Raw genomic sequence first — 22,376 nt, forward strand, 5'->3', positions numbered from 1 at the left:
GAAGATGACCAGTGGTAAAGAAAGTAGGGAAAGCACACTGAATTTGATTATGGCTTGAGGGTATGAAAAATTAATTTAGAATCCCAAAATTTGTGCAATTCATCCAAAAAATAGCAATCATTCCAGTTAAGGAAATTAAGCTCTTAATTAGGTGAGAGCAGTCAATGGGAATTAAATCAGTAAAGTGTTTTTATAATGCAATAAATGAAGACATTTCTTCCCCTTGTTTCCCCTCCACTTCTTTCTTCTACCACTCTTGATCTTTAACTGAACTACTTATTCTCTTTGCTCACACAGTCAACCTGATTTCTTTATATATGCAACCTTCAGGTTAAACAGGAACGAGACTAATTAATTACCATGCTTGATTTTCGATCTTTAGTGTCTTCCAGTGAAATATGATAACTGGCATTGATATATGGTTTGCTGGCTATATTAGCCACCTTTCTATTTCACTGTATCCTTTTATATTAATTATGCCTCTAACCTAATATTTTATTCATGTATGAAGACTTTTTGCATTACTGCTTGTTCTCAATAATAAAAATAAATAAATAAATGTTGGTTAAACTTTTTCATCATCTCTGGGATAAACAAACAGGGCTGGCCCCTGGAACAATTTCTGTCTACTGACAGAAGGTATTAAAAATATCCCCATTTAAGAACTGAGGCCTCCCACCCTGTTCAAAAGAAAGATATGAACACATGCATGACAAAAATGCATATTTTTCCCAATCTTTATCATTCAAGAAGACTTTGGCTTTGATTCTTACAGAATATTTAGGATGTCAGAAGGATGCAGTTATGATGCTGAATAAGCTTATATAGAAAAAGTGTTAGATGAGAATAATTTCTGCTAATTTGCTTTCTCTGTCTTTTCATGCCAGTCTTGGTAATGGGTACAAATTCTTTGGCCAGTCAGCAAAAAAAGGGAGAAAAATCCATAGTTTATGACTTCACACCGCTGTAAATCACTTCCGTGTCATTAGGTGTGGAACCACACTCAGGATTTACAGAACCCAGTTTGAAGGATGTCTGCAAGTTTTATGAAGAGGATACAGCAATATGATTTTGCCTCCAAGTATTCTATTTGGGGACTGGGGGTTTTTTTGGTTGTTTTTTCCCCCCCCCAGCAACATCGGTGATAATGGACAGGGCTGAATCCCAACAGCAGACAAGAGAAGCATGGAGTACTTTATTCATATGGCTAAAGTAACAACTACTGAAGCTTGCTCCCGTGCAAGAAACATAGAGCAAAAAAAAGCTCCTGTCTTTGTGAGCTTGCACAAAGACCAGACATTTGGCAATACAAAAGGAACTGACTGGTTGCACTATTTTCCAGCCTTTCAGGAAAAAATGATCTGTTGTTTCTGTTGGCGAATTTAGACAGTCTTTAGCCTGATTTGTTACAGATACAAGACTTGTGAGAGCACTGTTTTTATCTAAGCACATATATTGAGAGAGAGAGAAGAAAAAGCACACTTAAAAATAATTATTTTCTAGCAGCTTAATAAAGACAGGTGGAGAGAGAGATTAGGTATTCCAGATTTCATTAAAGCTCATCAGGACTTGCATCTTTTGGACAGCAATATCAATAGACTGCAAAATATAAATTTGTAGGAAACAGGACTCATTGACTCTGGTGTTTCTGAAGCCAGTTATTCAGGTGGTACCAAAATGCTCCTGGCCACCCACTGCAGTTACCTCTGTACGAAAACACTTTTCTCCAAAGAGCATACAACCTAGATAGGTTGAAAAGAGGCTAAGATACATATTTTGAAAAGGACGGGGCTGAGATCTAGGTGTGACAGTAACTTCTTCACCAACTCCCATTTGGTTCCACAGACTGTAGACATGAGGTGAGGGAACGGGGTGGTTTAACAGGAGAGAAGAACAGCAATTGCCTTCGCAAATGCCCACTTTCTCTCCCCACCCCTGAAGAGACATTATCTGAAGCCAACAAAGAAGAAATAAGATCAAAACTACAGTACTTCACAGTAACACCATACAAACACCCTCTTCATAGCTACTACTTACTGGTCAAGTCTATACACCAAGAAGCATGTTTGCCTCTCTCCATCCCTAAACTCTGGCACTCAAGTATAAAAAACCCATTTAAATCCTGTCTGCACCCAATCTCCTTCCCCTCTCTTTGGAAGTGGCTGTTTTGCTTTGCGAACTATTATAAACATAACACTCAAACTTTCTTAGCAGCATCTGTTATTTTCAGTTAGAACTGAGTGAGAACAAATAAAAAGAATTTTCTATTGTCTTCAGATGAAAGAAGGTTTGTATGTGTGAGTTAGTACTGATGATTGCATGAATGCAGATGCAGTGTTACATTTGATTGGTAATTAAAGTCAAGTACCCCCAAGTTTAGGCAAAACCCAAATAGCTAATTACAGGTTTTATACTACAAAACAATTGTAGTATCAAAAGACTCCTCAGGGAAAATATAAATCTACAGGGATTTTTTTTTTTTTTTTTCCAAATTCTGTAGTAGATTCTCTGGGTTCTGTGGAAATGTAATTGGAAAGAAGAGAGAAAGACAAAGAGCTCTCCTGCTCAACGCTATCTGCTTTCATACTGCTGCTCCACTTCCCTTCGTCTACCACTCCCTCACCTTCACGACACCAGGTTTTGGAAATTTAAAAGCAACTGCATTCTCCAATTCCTATCCCTTAAACCCGCTGTTTGCAGCCACCGCTACAAGGAATGACAGCAGAATAGTGATGGAAATAATCAGCAGTATTTGAAGGGTAGGTGTTTTTTTTTTCTCTTCCCCAGAACATCACAATTTGCACCCCATTTTTGTTAACTGATTGTGTAAAGAGAGACAAATCTTCCTCTTCCTACATCCCTGTCTGACCTGAGTCCCTTTTGGTTCTTTTGGCCCAGTTTTTATTTTGCTGACATGATGTGTACAACAAGACCGATCCTGATCCTATGGAAATACAAATATTAAATGATAGCTTTAGGATACAAATTGTGTTCAGGGCCTGGCTGGACATAACAGTAAAATGAGCAGACGTAGGTCACCTGTTCCTTGCTTTGAAGGCCCTCTTCGACCTTGAAGTCTCTCCTTGGCTTCACTCTTCTCCCCTCAGTTTGTGTTACTGGACTGCAGCAGGCTTTACTGTTGCTCCTACTGGTAACTTGGCCCCTTCTCTTTTTCTGTAGCATAATGCTCAAGAGTATGCAAGGGATAGTTGTGCAATAGCTAAGTTTAAAAATCAGACTTCTTGCAAGGAAAAAAAGAAAAATGAACAGCCCGCCTAATCTTACTATTTCTTTACACCTGCACCACGAATGACAGATGTCAGCAAATGAAACCTCCTTTACTGCTCAGTAATACAGACTTGATTCAATACTCTTACAGAGAGGGCTTTTTAAAAATTTAATGGCAAAATAATATTTTCTAAAAGTCCAAATTCTCCCTGAAATCTACAGGACCTTTGAGTCTTAGAACACCCAAAAAACCTCCCAAAACCAAGAGTTCATAGTAAACTGCAATAGAAAGGCATACAACATATTTTGTGAGTGCAAAAGATATTGTTTCTTCTTAAAAACTGGTGAGCAGATGAAGGCAAATGATTAGGTTTAAAAATACATCACCTTGTTTTCTTGTTTCAAAGTGCTTTGGGTTTTTCTCTTATCCAGAACTTCTAAGAAGCATTTTGTGGCCAGATGTTAAACTTGAATTTAGGATGTTTTTACAGTTTTCCTTCTAATGGGATCATTCTTTATATGTGCTACCAAACAGCTTAATTAAAAAACTTCACCCCCCAATTTTAATATAAAATAAATCTTCGTCTAGGTGCTTTATCCGGAGGTATAAGTCAGTTAGCATGTTAAAAAATAAACTTTGCTTTCATAAAGCAACGTCTTTTTTCCTTACCATTATGAAAGCTTCAGCTGAAATTATTGTTCCTAGCCATGGAGGAGCTTGTCCAGATTCCCTGTGATGAGCTTCACTGGGACTTGTGTTGTGGAGCATAGTACTAAAGGGATATAGGTTTTGCTAACACAAAATGGAGAAACAATGTGCATTATCTTTGTAAGTATCATTTCCAACATGATTTAAAATGCTACAAAATATGGTTCATAAGATTATACGGCATATACTAATAATTTATGATAATAGAGAAGTTAAAACACAACATGTTGTGATGTGCGCAATGCAATGAATGAGACATGGCAACTTAACTTAGTGGACAGACTAAGAAAACCGGAACAACTTTTGGGAGGATTTGAGGTTTCTACAGGTGACTGCAGTGAAGCTACTGTGTTATCACAGGCAAACCATCTAGTGAGCTTCCACTGTAGTTCCTTTGTTTGTAGGATATTGTTAATAACCACCTGTGTAAAGCACTTAAGATTCTTGGAAGAAAGATGTATAGTCAGTTCAAGGAACACGATTATCACCAACCATTAAGAGTTGTTAAATCTTTAATACATCTTGGCTGATCATTTTGCATCAACATGATTCAAAATATCCGGGGCGATAGGTGGGTCTTTTTGAGACATCTGATCAATGCTGGATATGCACCAGGCTTGACTGAATCTGGTGTGAAAGTAATCACTTACAAACACTCGGTGTTGAAATGAATTACTGGATGTCATTCTCTATTAACCTAACAGTTAAATTTGGACAAAAATATACATAAAAATGAAATAAAACAATTAGGTAACACTTTAAGTGGTTCATTATTATTAATTCATTTAGTATTCATTGTAACTGTGCTGGTCATAATGAATTCATTTGATATTAATGTGGATGTTCTGCAGCAATTTCATTGTAATGCAGTTTTAATTCATGTGCCATTAAAATAAAGCATTGTCAAAATTTATATTTATTATCCTAAGTGCATAATTTCTTATTTTCAGGACCAGGGAATTACTGGTTTTGTTTCCTTCAAAGTTATCTTCATATTTTCATCAGGAGATCCTTGATGCTTAGCAGATTAATTTCTTTTCCACTGTTAAGTATACTTGTTTCTATACCTTAAAGCAATACATGCAGCATAGCCATGCTACTTTATTTAAAGATTTTAGGCTGTACTTGGTCACAGTCTGCAAAACACTTAAAAAGTTTGGGAGGAAATGCCTAAATACAAACTTGCTTATATATCCCAAGTAACAAACCATGCACTATAGTTTAATTTTTTAAAAAATTTATTTTAACTAGTATTTAATGGTAACTTCTCCTACAGATAGTTATACTGAACAATAATATTGTAAGCAACATTGGAGATGTGCTTTAATAGTTTAAAATTTAATGGAATCAGAATTCCTGTATGTTTCAGTTGCCAAGAAAATGAACGTTTAGTTGTTCCCAGTTGAAACAGAACACATACTAAGTACTTTAAGGGATGAACAAGTGATTCTTAGATGGACTAATAACCAGAAATACGTTTTACTTTCCACATAATCCCCCCAAAAGACGCAAAATATTCTTTAATACTTCTAACACAATGCTCAGCTATTGAATGTTGCTGGAAAAGTGTTAATTTTCAAGCAGAAATGTTTTATTTAATTTCTAGAAATTAACGCAGATTGTGAATTTCAGAAATGGAATTGGGGAGAAAGGGTCTGGGGACAAGTGCTATGCTGCTCCATACATTATCAATCAGGTATTCAGACATTTATTATGGTCATATCTAGCCTGTTCTTCCAGGTGGTTATCTCTGATGACTGCTCTACTTGCTTTGTCTCTCCTTTCCTTCCTTTTTGCCAGCCACAGGGGACTGGATCTTCAGTCAAAATCTGCCTGTTGGGGCCAAATAATAACCAGTTTTTTCAAGTTTGTTCCATATCCATCAGCTTTCATTGTAAGGTGGCCTCTCACTTGAGACAAATGAATAAAAATCATTCTGAAAACTCACTGTTTTTTTCTCTGATTGAACAGTAAGTGAAGCGTTTCTAAAATTGTGGTGGTTTGTGTAATCATTGAAGTGGGAGAATTAAAGACGAATGCAAAATTCTTACAACTGTAAACGTGCTGAGACAGATTAAATAGATGTGACCTAGCCTTAGGGGCAATACTTACCTTGTAGTTCTCTGGACAGCAAAAAGCTTAAAGGCAAAAATGAAGTCGACTTGAGGGGGGCAGGGAGCAGGGGGAGCAGGGGGCAGAGGACAAGGTTAGACTGTTTTTAATGCTTTAAAGTACTGTGCTTTTGATGGGGCCATTTGGTGTTCTCAGGCTCTAACCTGAAACCTCTTGACTTCAAAAGCAACCCAAAATGAATATTAGGATATACTAAAGAAACAAAAGGGAGTGGCTTCTGCATTTAATTGCATTCTTCACTATTTAAAAATAATTCTGATTTTCCTGTGATAATCAGCCAAACAACTACTATAAAAGGATTCCTTTCCCTACATTTTTTTCATTGTAGTTCTCTATACAAAGTCTCTTTTTACTATTGATCACAAAAAGAAACATTAAATCTCAAAGGAAGAAGGGTATCATCCAAGGCATACAGAAAATATTTGTAGTTGATCTGGCCTGTAAGGAACAGTGGGCAAGATCAATAAGGTGAAAACTGAAGATGCAGCCTTTCTGGCCGCAAAGCCTGACCGCTCTTTGTTGGTCCAATAAAGGGTATTGCTTTAATCTACTGTACTTTGTCTACCAAAGAAAAATTAGAAGTTCAAGGTTTAAGCCCAGTTTTTCAACTCTTCATATGCTCTAACACTATATAAATAAGTGTACATATGCATGTTTCTGTCTCTGGGTACCTTTTCTCTGCGATACACAATTTCGTAATACGGTTGCAAATTAACTATTTACTTTTTTCTGTTTTTTTAAATCATAGACACTTACTGTTTAACACTTTCCTCCCACTCAGAAATAGCCTAACAGTTAAGGTGTACAATTTTGGTGGGCTGAAAGTCTGGACAATGTGGACTGCTATTTCACGGACGGTAGTTGAATGTGTCTAGAACCTTTGTGAGATTCATTCCCTTGCTATGCTCACACCTTGGCTGATTAACTATAGTGTAGTAAACATAATAGAATTTATATATGGAACCCGTCTCTGAAAATAGTATTGTAGGGGAATGTGACCTTTTATAACAGTCATTCTGCAGTGATTTAAGCTTTTGAACTAAAAAGAAAGGAAACTGCATTGAATACTGTGTCTCAGGGAAAGCTAGGGGCTATACCATATTTATCCCATCTGTGCTAAGATTTGAGAGTCCTAAACCCAGCAGAACGGTTCAGTCACACTCAAGTATGCTCAACTTATAACAGTGAAAATTTTACAGAAATTGTTGAGAAGTTCTGTATAAGCAGAGATGTTCAGACACGTCAGAGTCCAGAGAGATGTGGAATTGTCCACTGTATACACCCATGAAAATTCAGAGATGGACAAGCACCTGGAAGCCACCTTGTCCTAAGAAGAAAGCCAAAACATTACTCATGACAGCCAGAACATGTTGGATTTGTTTCGTGTGTGGCGTGAGGGGGAAGATACAGCGCGGGTTGAGTGCTTTTGTGATTAAGAACACTTACCAAGTCAGAAAGGGAGTTTCTAGATGTTCTTGGACTTGAAGGGCAGCACTTGTATGAGAAAGTCACCCACAACGACGGTACAAGTATATGGGAGGCACTTTCCATCCCTTCTGTGAAGACAGGAAGAATGCTGAAGCCAGATGGAAAATAAATTAGAGAAAGTGTGATTCTGTCCCAACAGTAAATGGAGTAACTGACATGGAAATGGTGGAATAAAGGGTCTGGGTCTCTTTCTCCAAAGTACATCTGCTCTTTTCCAATTAATATTTAGTGTATAAACAGGCTGGCATGCAGCAAACGGCACCGTGCTTTCTCCTTCTCAGGCTTGAAAACGTCAATCCAAGGTGCTGTGAAGAGTGCATAAGACTATGGGTATCGCATGAAGATATCAGCTGAAATAACCCTTATTCACTTCCTTCCATAAATAATACTAATACTGCTACTACTAATAACAATAATAACCACCTTTTCACTCCTTGTATTCTGCTCTATGTTACTGTTTACCCAAAGATGAACATATAGACTGGATTTGATTCACACATACCCCTACAGGTTTATACTACTGATGTACAGGATAAGTGTTCTATCTTGCAGGTACCACATTTTCTGGACTCCAAAACACTTTTATAAACATCGTTTGTTTGGTTTTGTCCATATTTTGTCTAAAAAGAATCTTGCTGCGTCACTGAGAGTCTGGGTACTTATTTTGGTACTTGAAGAGATACACATCCTTCCAGCAAATACAAACAAAAATATGTTGAACTTCATCTGTCACAATGCATAAAGCTTCCTCTCATTATTCATTATGGCAAAAGGTAAGATACAGTATAAACTTCTCATATCATCAAGATCTTTAGGTCAGCGGAGCCCCAGGGTTTAATTTAAAGTATGAGCTGCAAAATGAGCCGCATAACACATTGAATCACCAATTTAAAGAAATAACCTTTTCTAGAAACAGACCAATTATCCTTGGGTGCTGGGTAGTCTGTTCTTGGCAAATGCATGTATGCACACAAAAGGAGAAAAGCAAGGATGTCTGCTTAAGTTTATATCACTGATTCCTGATGGGTGTTCTATTTAAAAAAAAAAAAAATTTTTTTGCTTAAATAGAAAGCCTAGTCATTAACATAATGTTCACTAAATTGAAAAACTACAGTTAATATGTTAGCATCTAACTTCAGACAAGGTAGACTTTATTTCATCTCTGAAAGAAACAACAAAAAGGAGCATTTTAACATTATTTCTGCAAGGACTTCTGAAATATTTTGCTAAAATAGCTTACATGCAGATTTACCATAAATCTGTTATTACCGGTTCCTGTAATACAATCTTAAGAGCTTGATACATACGAAGTGGGTTTTACAATCATGTGTGCAAAAATGAATGCACAGTTGAATGCTTAATTTGCACATGCAGTTATTGTAGTTGTCATACAGATCAGGAAGTTCTACAATAAACAGGAATTCACGTACATGGCTAGCTACCTAAATACCCAAACCCATGATTTGGTACACAGATAGTAGTTAACCACATTAAAATAAGCATATAAACTGCTTGTGCATAAGTGCACTTGAAAATTCAAGACCAGAAGATTATATCTAAAGAGTTGATACAAGTCCAAACTGAAAAACTTTGATAGTTTGATGAAAAACATCAGGTCATGAATGAAAATTCTCTTTACAATAAACTCCAATTTAAGATCAAACCTACATTGATGAGAAAGCTCATAACAGCTCGCAGAGAGATTGGCTGAAAAAAGAGAGGGATATGAAGGAAGAGGAGTTCCATCAGCTGCTCAGAAAGAGAAAATACTAAGCTGACAATTAATATGCAACAGAAAAATAAAACATCAAAAGCAATAAAAGAAGCTGCAGGTACTGTACATATATGAAGGTAGGAAAAAAATACACACAGTATGTACTTGTGGCCAATTCATTCCCAAATGGTACTACATTACTTCCAAATCAATCTACTGCCAAAAAGTCCGCCAACGTACAGATTGCAAGATGGGAGAAATGTGAGCTATAAAGTAAGACTTGTTAATAACAGCTCTGATGGCAGCATTCAGATGATAAGCATCTGCAGATGATTTAGCCAACTATCTAGCATGCCTGGCACTAAAAGATTGAAGTGGTCAATTTTGTGAGTAATGAAGGCATAGAGAAGTGCAATAGTGTCAGTCACAGAAGAAAGGTCTTTAATCTCATGATATGTTATAAATGTTGAAATGAATTTCTATCTATATGTTTAAATATGAAGTTCATCAGATAACTTGCTTTATACTATAGCTCCTACTTTCATGTAGAGGATGGCAGTTTCTGCAACTCAATGAAAGTTTAGTAAGAAGTCAGAAGAAGTTTTCTTTTGTTGCAACGAAGAGTATTTCCTTTATAAAGAGGAACAGTTGTAGTCAGGTGCTAGCTATCCTTATTACCGATGTCTGGAAAACATCTGGATAAAGCTGCCATAGAACTCATAGAATTCTCTGCTATAACAAAGAAGAAAATGTTGGCAGAGGTATGTTGATGTAAATGCCAAGGAGAAATGAAAGAACATTGACTTCATAAGACCCAAGATGGAATTTTAAACTCCAACTGTTATTGGCTAATAAGGAATTAAGAAATTATGTGTAATAGGTCTCATAATGATTCTAGGGTCAGCAATTTTACTATAATGAGATCTAGCTTTATTAAGAGTACAGAAATTTTGAAAATGAACACCATATACCAGAGGAAAAATATTCCAGAAAATATTGGCAGGAAAGTCAAAATGTTTTTTTGTTCCATGGACACTTTCTTTTCATCTCTAGTAAAGAAAGAGAGCTGAAATAGATTAAAGCAGTCAGGAGCAGAAGAAAGACATAATTTGAAAACAGAAGTGAAGAATCTAATGTCCACCTCTTTGAGGATGGGGCAAAAGACTTTTACGCTACACCAATTCCTGAAAGCTACTTCTTTGCATAAAAACGTGCAATGAGACAAGATATTTTAGTTCAACTAAAGGAACAGACCAGCCTTACAGTCTTACTGTACAACAATATCCTACTATTGCATTTACATGGGATAGAAATACCTTGGTCCTCCTTATTTTATCTTCTACTGTCATTTTGTCCAACTCATCATTCCACACACATCAGGACAATTTTAGAAACATACAGAAACACAGAGACAGTCTTATTTAAGGGTTAATTAGAGGACTAATATTTGTGTAATGGTAACCCCACAGGAAAACGAAAGTGCTCTAAGTGTCTAAAAGGCCACAAAGTGACAATGAATATTGCTACAGTCTAGAATGAAATCAATTTTGCAAATAATCACTGTAAGATTTCTGCTTACAGGACTGATTTTGGAATGCTATTTAAGCTGAAACCACAGAACGAATACGAAATGCATTATTTAACCATTCGTTTCAAGAACAAATCACCTCCAATATCTTACACTCAGCTTCATACATCTATTATGATCTCAAATTATAGCAGAAAGTACGGGGATTGTAGACAATGCATACCAGTGAAATGGTGCCAGTGTAAACACTATAATATTATTTAAGAACAATTTTGGAATATTTTAAGTGCAATATTTGTTCATAATCTTTCTAGGAAAATATAAAAACCAAAGGAAAAGACAGAAATAAGTACAATATTTTTTTGTTCAAAATTAGGACCACTGTGGTGATAATGAAAGTGAAAATGAGAAAAGCCAAACAGAGGCATAAAATACATGCCCTTCCATGTATAAATGAAGGATGAACAAGAGGAGAGGGAAATGAAAAAATACACATAATGAACCATGAAATATACTCTGAGACATTATTTAAGCTTAATATGAAAGGTCCAAAGACTTATTTTTAAATTCCAAGGCCGGACAGTTCAGGTTGTCCCATACCTTTGCATACTAAATGGAAAAAAATCTCTAGTAACCAACTCCAAATAATAATGAAACAGTGGTAATTTCTGGAAAGGAAGTATACAAAGGGTATATTCGAATGGAAAATATGAACAGTGTTTCAGTAATCCTGGTAATAATTTAGTTTTGAGTACTAATCTGTTTAATATAGGGGCATGTGCCTTTGAAGGAAATAGAGAAGACAATCCAGTACCTGATTAGTTACAGCAGCCAACTGTCTCCCCCAACTTCTTTTTCAGAATGAACTCTCTTGACTTCTGTCCATAAATTTAGTGGTTGGAAGATCAGTAAAGTATAGAGGTTTCTGTCTATGAGTTTTCCAGCTGATCCACACAAATCAGTGTCCTACTGTATTTTATCTTTATTGATACACACTGTGATTACAGCTCTGAGGAGGTAATGCTCTTGAAACATTAGGCATGTTCATATGAGATCCATGAAGCATTTCAGAATATAAAAAAAATGCACTATTTTATGGAAACTAAACCAGTCCATTAACTTTTCATAGCACAAAACCACCAGGTTAGGCTTTTAATTGAATGGGTTTGCACTTTCTAATGCCCTCCCCTTCTCCCCTTCAGTTACACTAGATATTTGTCTTATCATTTTGAAGACATATTCCCAAAGTTGAACAGATGACTTTGTCAAATATACGAGTTATAAACACTCTCTGTGAGTGGTATGTGAGTGAGGTATGAACAACATGGTGTCTGTTACCATCAAATTCAAAACATTTGACTTTTTCAGACATACTACTTGAAAAATATCAGGTCGTATTCGGTGTTATATAAGTTGTAGGTTACTCCAATTTTTAGATCTCTCCACAACTGACAATTTTGCAGTTTGTTGTTCTATAGAAGCACAATCCAGTAGTTTTCAAAGTTCTGTCTTATTTTGTAATACACTGCTCGTAAATCTTCTTTCAAGATCCCATTTCTAAATAGTTTCCCTGATCTCAAATGCATTCCCAGTATCTCCCAAATAAGAATACTGAGTTGTCATAAAACACATTGCCTTCTAAATAATGACTTTAAACCAATCAGTAATACTTAGTAATACTAAACGTTCTATGCAAGACTTCATGACTATTCTTTTAGATCAAGGCCAAATTAGAGGAGTGATGCATGGGGAGGATCACACATTCTCCTCTATTAACTCTAAACATTTTTGGCTATGCTTATATCCAAATGTAACAGAACTAATTTTTGGAGACTAACAGCTTTATTAAAATATAAAACAGAATGTAAAAATTGGTCTTAAAATATCCACTTGAAAATATAGACAGGCATATAGATATGTCGAAGAAGTTTGTGCCTATGGTTTTTGCTAGAGCTCCTCTGCCCCCAGTTTAGCCACCCCAGAAAATATTCATACTCTGGTCTCTTTCCTTTCCCCACTATGAAATTAAGTTAAACTAACTGAATGGAAAGGGAGATAAATTCCATTTTTTTGAAAGCTGACACTACATCTGAGTTGCTCGAGACTTCCAATAATCGCCTTTCTCTGTCTCTGAAGAATAACTGCTGATGGCAAAGTTAATTAGCTAATACCTTTAAATCTTAGGGTGTACTTGGATTAACAGATTTGTATATTTTAAAAAAGCCAGAAATAAAACGGTCAGCTAATTTACCTTGTAACTGAAGTGTTTATTAAAATAACTTTTGTACCTTAAAGAGAGAAGTTTGTTATATTTCAAAAAAGAAGAAATGTTAGATTAAGTCTTTTCACTATTTTATCTCCTGTCTGTTGATACAAACAAATGAAAAAACCCAACCTGCAGCTGCATGTTTTCGATAATGCCAGGAATTTGTAAGTTTAAGCATGAAAGCTGATCATGCTGTAGAAAAGTGGAACAAGCTGGAAAACTATTACATTAACTATGCAAATTTGTTCCACATCTGCTAAATTGTCATTTACAATTAAAAAATGAAAAGATCAACAGACTTATGCCCATTAAAATGGAAGTTTCTATTATTTGTTTTTAAGGTTGTGTGGGTGTATGTTTGACTGCAATCCATTTCAAAAGCTTGATAAATAAGACAGTGAAAGTTTGCGTTTGTATGAAATATTCCTGCATGTTTTTCATCACAAAATTAAAGTACTGTGGATAAATACTCTAGAATAAGGTTGCACATTTCAAAACAGTATTTTAAAAGTACCGGTACAATTTAAAAGAAAGTTGTTTGTGCAACCGCAAGGGAAGAAAATAAGCTCATTAATTTCTCCAAATGATACCACCTTGGAGAGTTCTTCACTGGTCAAGACCTTTATCCTAGTTGCACAAACTAACCCTATATTTTAAATAATATTTTATTTTTATTTTTATTTTTATTCGCTTTATTGCAGTTTTATAATGACCTCAAGAAATCACCCCAAATGCAAACCTATGTCAATGCTTCAAAAAAATGCAAGTTCTAAATAACATTATGCTAAAACAGATAAAAGGTTACTTTCTGCAACCTAGTCCAGGAGTTCAAGTAATGAATGGAAACATCCTATTACTGTTTCTTCTGAAGTGTTTGACCAAGAAGGGGGGGGAAAAGAAAACTGAACATTTCTAAGACTTGATGTTGATGAAACCTTAATAATTTTAATTTCTGTCTAGCGTTCAACTAGACATATTCAAAGAATATGAAACCTCTCTTCTTCTTCCCTCAGTTCTCCTTTTTTATGCCTTGTTTTTCACTACCACTACTGAAATGTGGAGGAAATATTATTTTATTTTTAGAAACCTTTTCTTTTGCCTTCTCATCATTGAACTTAATCCGGTTGAACTCACTTGTGTAGTCTGTTAGGGTAAATGAGATATTTTACAGAGCTCAGAGCTGTATTCTTTTTTTTTAAATAAAGAATCACTCGATCCTGCAACAACTAGATCTAAATACAAAAACTAAAGTGTTATTTTCTCCAATAGAGAACCATTGTAAAAAAAAAGGAGTATGCATCTGCCTTAAAAATAATGCATCTTGATAGAGTGAATATTACATATATTTTTAGTTCCTATGTCCATTTAGAGAAACTTACATTTTGTGAATTCCAAGCTCTACAAAATAAAGGACTAAAAGTGTAAGTCACCATCTTTTCCAATTATTATGCAGTGCCATTTAATTTGATGAATATTTGCCTTTCAGTCATGCCACATAAAAACAAGGACTGAGTTCTGCTGCATTCACAACAAGAATGTCTGATGAAAAACTGTGCTTCAAAGATTACATTAAGAAAAATAGGGATACACAAGCCAGTTAAGGTAAAGGAGAAACTGACAAAGGTTTCAAACATTCATCGCTTTCATTATTTCACTTACGACATGTTGGCTTTTGGACTAGATATTTGTTTTAGGGGTACAATTAGGCAAACACTTAGAAAATACACAGAAATTGGGTAATGGACTGACTAAATAGCTATTGGGTATACCTAACATTTTCAAAAGTTTAGCCTCTTCTCTCCCTCCATGTGCATCCATGCTGTTTTAATACAAAGTCAAAAGCCTTTCCCTACCTGACAAAGGCTTTGTGGAGTTTAGCTAACTAATGCTTGCAAGGCACAAAGAAAATGCCATACAAATGAAAAGATTATCAGTATAAAACAGAAGGAGCTCTGAACAACTGCTGGAGTTTTGAAATTATTTTACAGCCTTTTAAGGATCACAAAACATGTAGCAAAATGGGTGGCATTTGCCACCCAGTCATCCGACGCTTAGTGTAAGTGCAAGGTAACCATTAGTGAGCACACACTGGACAAGGGTGGGCTTGCGTTTACTATTCCACCTGGTATTGGTAAGTGCCTCTTTATGCACGCAAACCACGTAATCCTTTTTCTTTCCTTAAAATCTGTCTTCCTATATTTTTTGGATTGTCTGCTTTCTCCACTTACTAAGAATTTTTAGCTAGTATTTTTAACATCAGTTGTTTTGAGGTTTATTGTTGTCTGATTTTATCTACTGGAAATACACACAAAATTTATGTGGGATTTTCCTATTTTTGAGCATATTTTCCTTATGAACAAGTGGGAAAAAAAAGTTATTTATAAAGCTGCGTGGCTTTTTCAGATTACCAATGGCTTTCTTATAAGTTGAACCTGAACCTTGGCTTCACGATAAATTTAAAAAAAAAAAAAAAAAGGCATTCAAAAAATTATGACTTTGTATGGTATGTTGCAGCAAAAATAGTTTAACGCAGCATGGGAAAAAACTTTTTCTGGAATTTTATTTTCTTCATCAGAACCTTGTAATGTACAGTCACAAAAATACTTCATGCAAAGTAAGAATAGTTGCAATGGTTAAGATCAACAGTGTGAGATAAGAGAAGGAATGTAGTCTAAAGAAAAAAAAAACACAACAAAGGAAAGAACTATTCACTTGAATACTTTGAAGTAATGTGTTTTGCCTAAGTACTAAATAAAGAGTGAAGTCCATAGGGTACAAATTATTATTTTCTTAATTCTAGGAATAGAACTCTTAAAAATAATTCATAGCACACATTAATACCATGTAAATAAAACCAACAATACATTACACTTGTGCTCATTGTGTTTGATTATAATATTCCTTTACATTCCTAGGTGATAACTATGGTATATTTTAAATTAATAGTAGGTACATTATTAAATAAAACTTAGACATTAATGTAGATTTTCAGAACACAGTAAATGTCATTTTTTTCTGAATTAAGAGCTTCATTTTTTCAAAAAATAATAAAATCAATTATTTCCTGTCTTAGCCTTCAACAACAGAAAACAGATATTCTGTTAACTTTTTTTGAAGCATCCCTATTCTGCACTTGCTACTTTCATGATAAGTAAACAGTTGGCAAGGAACTCCCTCTTGTGGTCAAACATTCTTAATTAGGAAAAAAGACCTGCACCGAGCTGATGGTACAGATTATTAGAACATGGGTCACTTGAAACCATTAAGATTAACAATACTGATATAAGTAGTTTTAGTGAAGCAGTTCATTGCAAATTAGAGATGAACATATGCTTTTAATTTTTCCTAAAAAATAAGGATTTGCACCACTGTTCTGGATAAATCAGTTCTAAAGTGAACTCTCTACCTTGCCTTCTTTCTCCTTTCTAAATCATAGCCATATCTATAACAAGATCTTAATTCACAATCCACATCTCTGATACAAAGCACAAAGCAAAGTTTAACTTCTCACCAGTTCTGACTTCCTACACGACATTCACAAAAAAGTAAATCAGATGAGCTTCAAAAAGTGCAGAAGGCTTGAATGTTTCTCCGAGGTGCATTAGCATTTCCAACGTGCCGTTAACTAGTGTTTGGCCATGGTGTGTGCCAGCACTGTCCCTTACGCTCTGCGGCAATAACTGAATAGCCGCAAGTCAGGAGAGCTTTGCAGTGCTCCAAATTATGGACGTGATAAAATAAAATAAAACTCAAATGTCTGGCAGTCTGAAAAATTATCCCATGATGAATAGCTTGATTTGAATGCTACTGCCAAATACTTCAGCAACAACAGCAAAAACCAGCTGCAAGTGGACAGACCTTTTCTAGTGATTTTTCTTTTATGCTACCCACTGAATATTTCTGGAAAGTATCCTAATCTGAGGGTCAGGTTCAGTTTCCCCAAAGTAATTCTCAAGATTTTAATGAAACCAGGACTGAGACCAGGTATAATTTATTTTATTTGATTTCTTACTGTGCTATTCTACATTACAGCTGTAAGATGTAGAGAGGAGCATGAAATGCCATGGCATAATGCACCAAAGATAAATTATTTGTCTTAGATCTACTTTTACTATATGACCTAGTTTCCATAAGCTAAGTTTTTGAACTCCAGTTTCTTACAAAGCTATGGATTTTATATCCTATAAAAATAAACATGAGGAAAGGAAGACATACAGGTATAGAGGAACTGAAAGGAGAGCAACCCATCATATAATGTGGGACAGTAGATTGCTGGCTGGGCTGATGGGCCAAAATTTAACTCCTCCCCAGCAAATCCACCTTCCTATCTAGGTTCACGAGAAGTCCAAACAGTGGCATGGGAACTGTTTGCACTGTGAGCAACACTGCCATTCACTTATAAGCCAGACAGTCAGCAGAAAGTGGACATTTGCAGGAACAGCAAAATATAATAATTTGTCTTTATGAGCACTTTTACTCATGCACATTAAATGTGTGACAATGCACTTTGTCTTCAGGACACCTCACATTCTAGCTAGCAGAAATATGGATGGTGGTATAAAGAGTGGTATTACATTTAGCTTTCCTGGGAGAAAGTACAGCATTAATCTTTATTAAGCAAAAGAAAAATCAAGGTTGATGAAGCAATGTTACTAAGAGAAGAAGAAACTACTGTTTATTAATTTATTTATGTCATATATTTAATTCCTTAATTAAAAAATTGGGGTTCAGAGTCTATGCTTTACCTCTAAAACATGGAATCTGAGATCTTCTGGAAAAAGCAAGGCAGAAGATGTAGGGACTGTAAGCCATCCTTCACTTTTTCAGTCCTGGGGTGACATGAGACCTACAGAGCTGTGACATATTTAGAGATCTCAAAGGCCCTAACTAAGGTACAGGAGGTCAGTAGACCACTTATGGATATCAGCAGTGTCCAGAACCACTGTCACACTCATTCTTTGCCTGCTCTTCCAGTAGATACTCAAAAGGTTAAATTCAGCAGGAGGTGCTCAGGGGGCCAACCCCTTGAAGAGGTGTCTTGTACAGAACTTTCTCTGTACATGTTTAAAGGGCTGCACTTATTGAAATTACTGACATCGTCACATTACACAAAGACCAGGTGAAACATTAGAATCTATCCCCAGATCTCTGCCAGACCCTTGGGTCTTGCAGTCAAACCAATGTATAATGATAAAGGGCAGCACACAAAGAGGAAAGTGGAGCTATCAGTTATACTATTTCTCCTCCTGCTTCCTGGTGATATGGAAATATATACAAGTCTTTACACGTAGTTGTTACACTTTTGTCCAAGATAACGCTAAGCTATGTCTGCTCCCATACGTGTGCACCGTAAGTCAGGTGGACTCTGATGAGACATGGTTGAGACTGGCCGTTTCTCCATGCACAGCTGAAACCACAGTGGAGATACGGCTGAATTTCACACACTAATCCCACTTGAATATGCTGCAGACTACAGCTGTAGGACCACTGTGGTATCTGTGCTTCTAATCAGTTTTCGGAGCCACAGAGACAAAACTCTTTGTGGATTTCATTTCAACAATTCTCTCCTTCCCTTGGCGGAGAGTATCATGACAGATCTGAACAGATTTACTTTTATTAGTAATGTATGTGGTTTGCATTTATCTTAAAACAGACAGACACCATACAATATTTTCACATCTTTGCGCAAATTAACTTGCAAAAACTTTTGACGGACTGTACATTCAAGTGAAAAAAGTTTTAAGGATTAACTGGCCCATACTGGACTGTTTGATATATCATTCAGAAATTAGATAGCTAATATATTCTGAATGTGTCCTATTTCATAGTGAAGCCACGTCCATTATGCAGGTCACGTTAAATTTTACTTATTCGTGTAAAATGCTTGATCAAAGATATGAAAAATGAATGTTTTCCATCTGGGTAGGATAAAGACTGTCTTTTATGTTTGTTGTGTGTTTCAAGCATCTATACAAATAATTGTGGGATTGGCATGGGAAACTCACAGCTTTTGCTTTGAGGTTGCAAACTTTTTCCTTGGTTGTAACTTCGCTCCCTTGCTTTGTGTTTAAACCTAAGGCCCCGTTCACATTTCTCATAAAAATCCGTAGGTCCTTTGTGCTTGTTATTCTCACAGTGCACCGTGTAAAGTAACCATACAGCTGCAAACAATCAGCATGCTCCACGGCCCACTTGTGCACTGATAACGCTTTATGAATAGAACTATAATTTTTGCTATTTAGGGAATCTAAAATTTTAACATATGCTGTAAGACCTCCCTCAAGTATTTTCAAGATTTATGGTTTAAGGACTCCAAGACTCTATTTCATGGAAAATCATGTTCTACCAATAATGTTACATTTAAGAAAAAAGATATCTTTGAATGCATGCATTTTATTGAAGCAATTACATTATCAATTCAAGTTTAAAGCAAAAAAAACGTACAAAGAAACAATATAATTTTTACTAAAAAAAGACCTGAGGGACTACTGATAGAAGAACATGAGTAACACTTCACCAAATGAATTCAAGATTTCTATGGATTTTTTTTCTTTTTTTCTTCTTTCTTCTTTTTTTCTTTTTTTTAATGCAGTAATTCAAGGAACTCAGGACATCTTCCTTCTTACCCTATACCTTTTTACATGTCTTGCTTCTTTAAACAAACACAGGGCTTAGAAGATGCCACTCTGATATCACCTGCTAAAGCACATATATGGAGTCAGCCTGTGCATGACTTTTCAAAATTGTTCCTCTAAAAAGAAAAGAAGAAGATTGTCTGAATCCATTAAAAGCTGGTAACAAAAGCTTCAGCAAGTATCTGTGATTATTCCAGGCCTGCTAGAAATTATATCAGACGTAGTATTTTAACTTTGTGGTCCTGTTTTTCCATTTAATCCAAGGACAGAGACAGGAAACGTGGCTTCTGTCTTCCTTGACATCCCTTTGTTCTACAGGTCTGCAAAGGTCTTGGGGCGGGAAAAAAAAAGGAAAAAAAAAACCCAAACAGACAAGAAACCCCCTGTACAAATAGGAAAACCAAGAACTGTATCAAAATGCACTCCAACAGTTTTAAGAAAAAGGTGTGAAGCTCTCCTCAGCACCAGGAGAAGGGATCCTGGCTAGTAAGGAGATGTTCTGTCAGTGTGACAATGTATGGAAAAAGCATACCTGTCTCTGCCCTCTTTAAATATTTCATGCTGTCAGAGTAACCTTGGAGACCTTTGCACAACTGATGGCCCACTCGTTTCCATTAAAAAGGGATATCAACAGCAGAATTTTCTGCTCTTGCTGAAAGCCTCACAGCAGTATTTTCATCCTGAACATCATATAACTGGATAGAAGAATCCATGAGTGGAATGGGCCAAGAACAAGTAGGGCTGACTTGTCCAATTTTATGCTCTCCGTGGAAACAAATGTAGACAGAAAACACATTCTTGAAGTAGGAAATTGTCTGAAATGTTCCCAGTTTGATAACCAAGGTGTTGCTATGTTAACACTGGAATTTATGGCATGAGTTACGGAATGAATAAGCTCAAAGGATCTCTCAGTGATCACCTAGAAGGCAACCGGCTGCATGTAAGCCTTTGCTACAGAAGTCTATAGATATTTCTTTCATATTAGTACAGTTGCAGCAGGGTTTTTTTTAGGGTTGATCCCTAAAACATGGAAGACATTGTGATTAAAGCAAAACCCAGACTGGTACTAAAAATGTGCGCTGTAAAAAACCCTCAACCACTAGAAATTTGGATCGGTTGCACAAAAACTGTGGAAGTATGAAGTGAGTCTGTAGACAGTCACAAATGTACGTAAAAAAGTGAGTGGTAAAATGAGTGGGTGGTAAGGCTTTTAATATCTCACTGGGGAGAAAGAATGAGACATCAGTGAGAGTTGTTGTGAAGAATAATACCTGAAGCATTAGAGCAACTGATAAGTGTCTGATGAATGTTATGACTCCAGACACAATGAGGTTTTAGAGAAGTACTTTTTATTTATCCTTTTTTTCCTTTTGCCTGAAACTTAGAAGTTGAGAGGAAATAGATTCTTATTTTTGACACTCTGAGTAATTTCGAGAATGACAAAGACAGGATTACCAGTGGAGTATGTGATTCCAGCTTGTAGGAGTAGTTGTTCAGAGAACGCCCTCAAAAAGCAAAAGGAGATGAACTTCATATGAAAAAAATGAAAAGTGTGCCTACAGTGAAGCAAAGTTTATTTGGTCACATTAAAGAAAAGTAGAAAGAAAAAACAGAGCAATCAAGAAAGCAGACATTGACCAGGATATATGCTGTGAAACATGGTAAAAGATAAAAAGAAGTATGCCAGCCTATAGGTTACAAAAGGATAGAATGATTTACATTCGAAGGGAACTCCAGAAGTTGCCTAGTCTAACACCCTGTGGAAAGCACGTCTAATTAGATCAAGTCGATCAGGGCTGTGCCCAGTCAAGTCTTCAACACCTCCAGGGATGGAAGAACCACAACCTCTCTGGGCAACCTGCTTCAGTGTTTGACCACCCTCAAGGTACATTTTAAATAAAATTAAAAAAAATCCTTATATCTAACCTTCATTTCCCCTGCTCAAACTTGTCTCACAGTTTTCTACCTTGATTGGACAGAACATCTTGATCTGTTGCACAATTGTGCTTATCTTCTCACAGCTGCATCTCTTGGTGGCCACTGCACGCAGAGATCTATTAATACACATAGTTTCCCCTTCTCCGCAGGAATTTCTAAGGCCCTTACCTGCATACAGATTCTTTTTTTTTCCCTTAGTACATTCCATCAAATTTATGTATAATGGAGGTTAATCTTGTGAATCTTGCCTTAGACCCCTCTCCTTGTTTGGGTAGGTTTCTGATTCCCTTTTCTTGGTTTGCAGTTTCTCTTGTAGATCCCTCCTGCGAAAGGTGCTGCCTGCTAGCTGTAAACTTTCTCCTAAAAATAAGATTGTGCACAAAACATTTTTGGCCTTTTGGAAGAGTAAGTCCTAAAGAAGTTATTAGTTTTAGATGACTACACTTTCTCAAACAGGTAATGTCACAATGCAGTGCCTTAAGAGATGGTCAAAATCAGCACAGGCCCAAAGATGGAAAACAAATTATTTTAGTATAGTCCTTATTGACAGAGAAAAGGAGTACACTCAGACAGAAAAGTTGCTCTTAAATGGGGTCTTTGGAATAAGTTGTTGCACCAGTTCACATTTTGCCACAAGGTGAATATATGATTTAATCACAAGATGTTAGGAAGCACCACATCAATGAGGAGTGCATCCAAGGGGCTACAATGGATATTACTGAAACTCTGAAAGTCTC

Source organism: Gymnogyps californianus, chromosome Z (genome assembly GCF_018139145.2).
Source record: "Gymnogyps californianus isolate 813 chromosome Z, ASM1813914v2, whole genome shotgun sequence".
Taxonomy (NCBI): domain Eukaryota; kingdom Metazoa; phylum Chordata; class Aves; order Accipitriformes; family Cathartidae; genus Gymnogyps; species Gymnogyps californianus.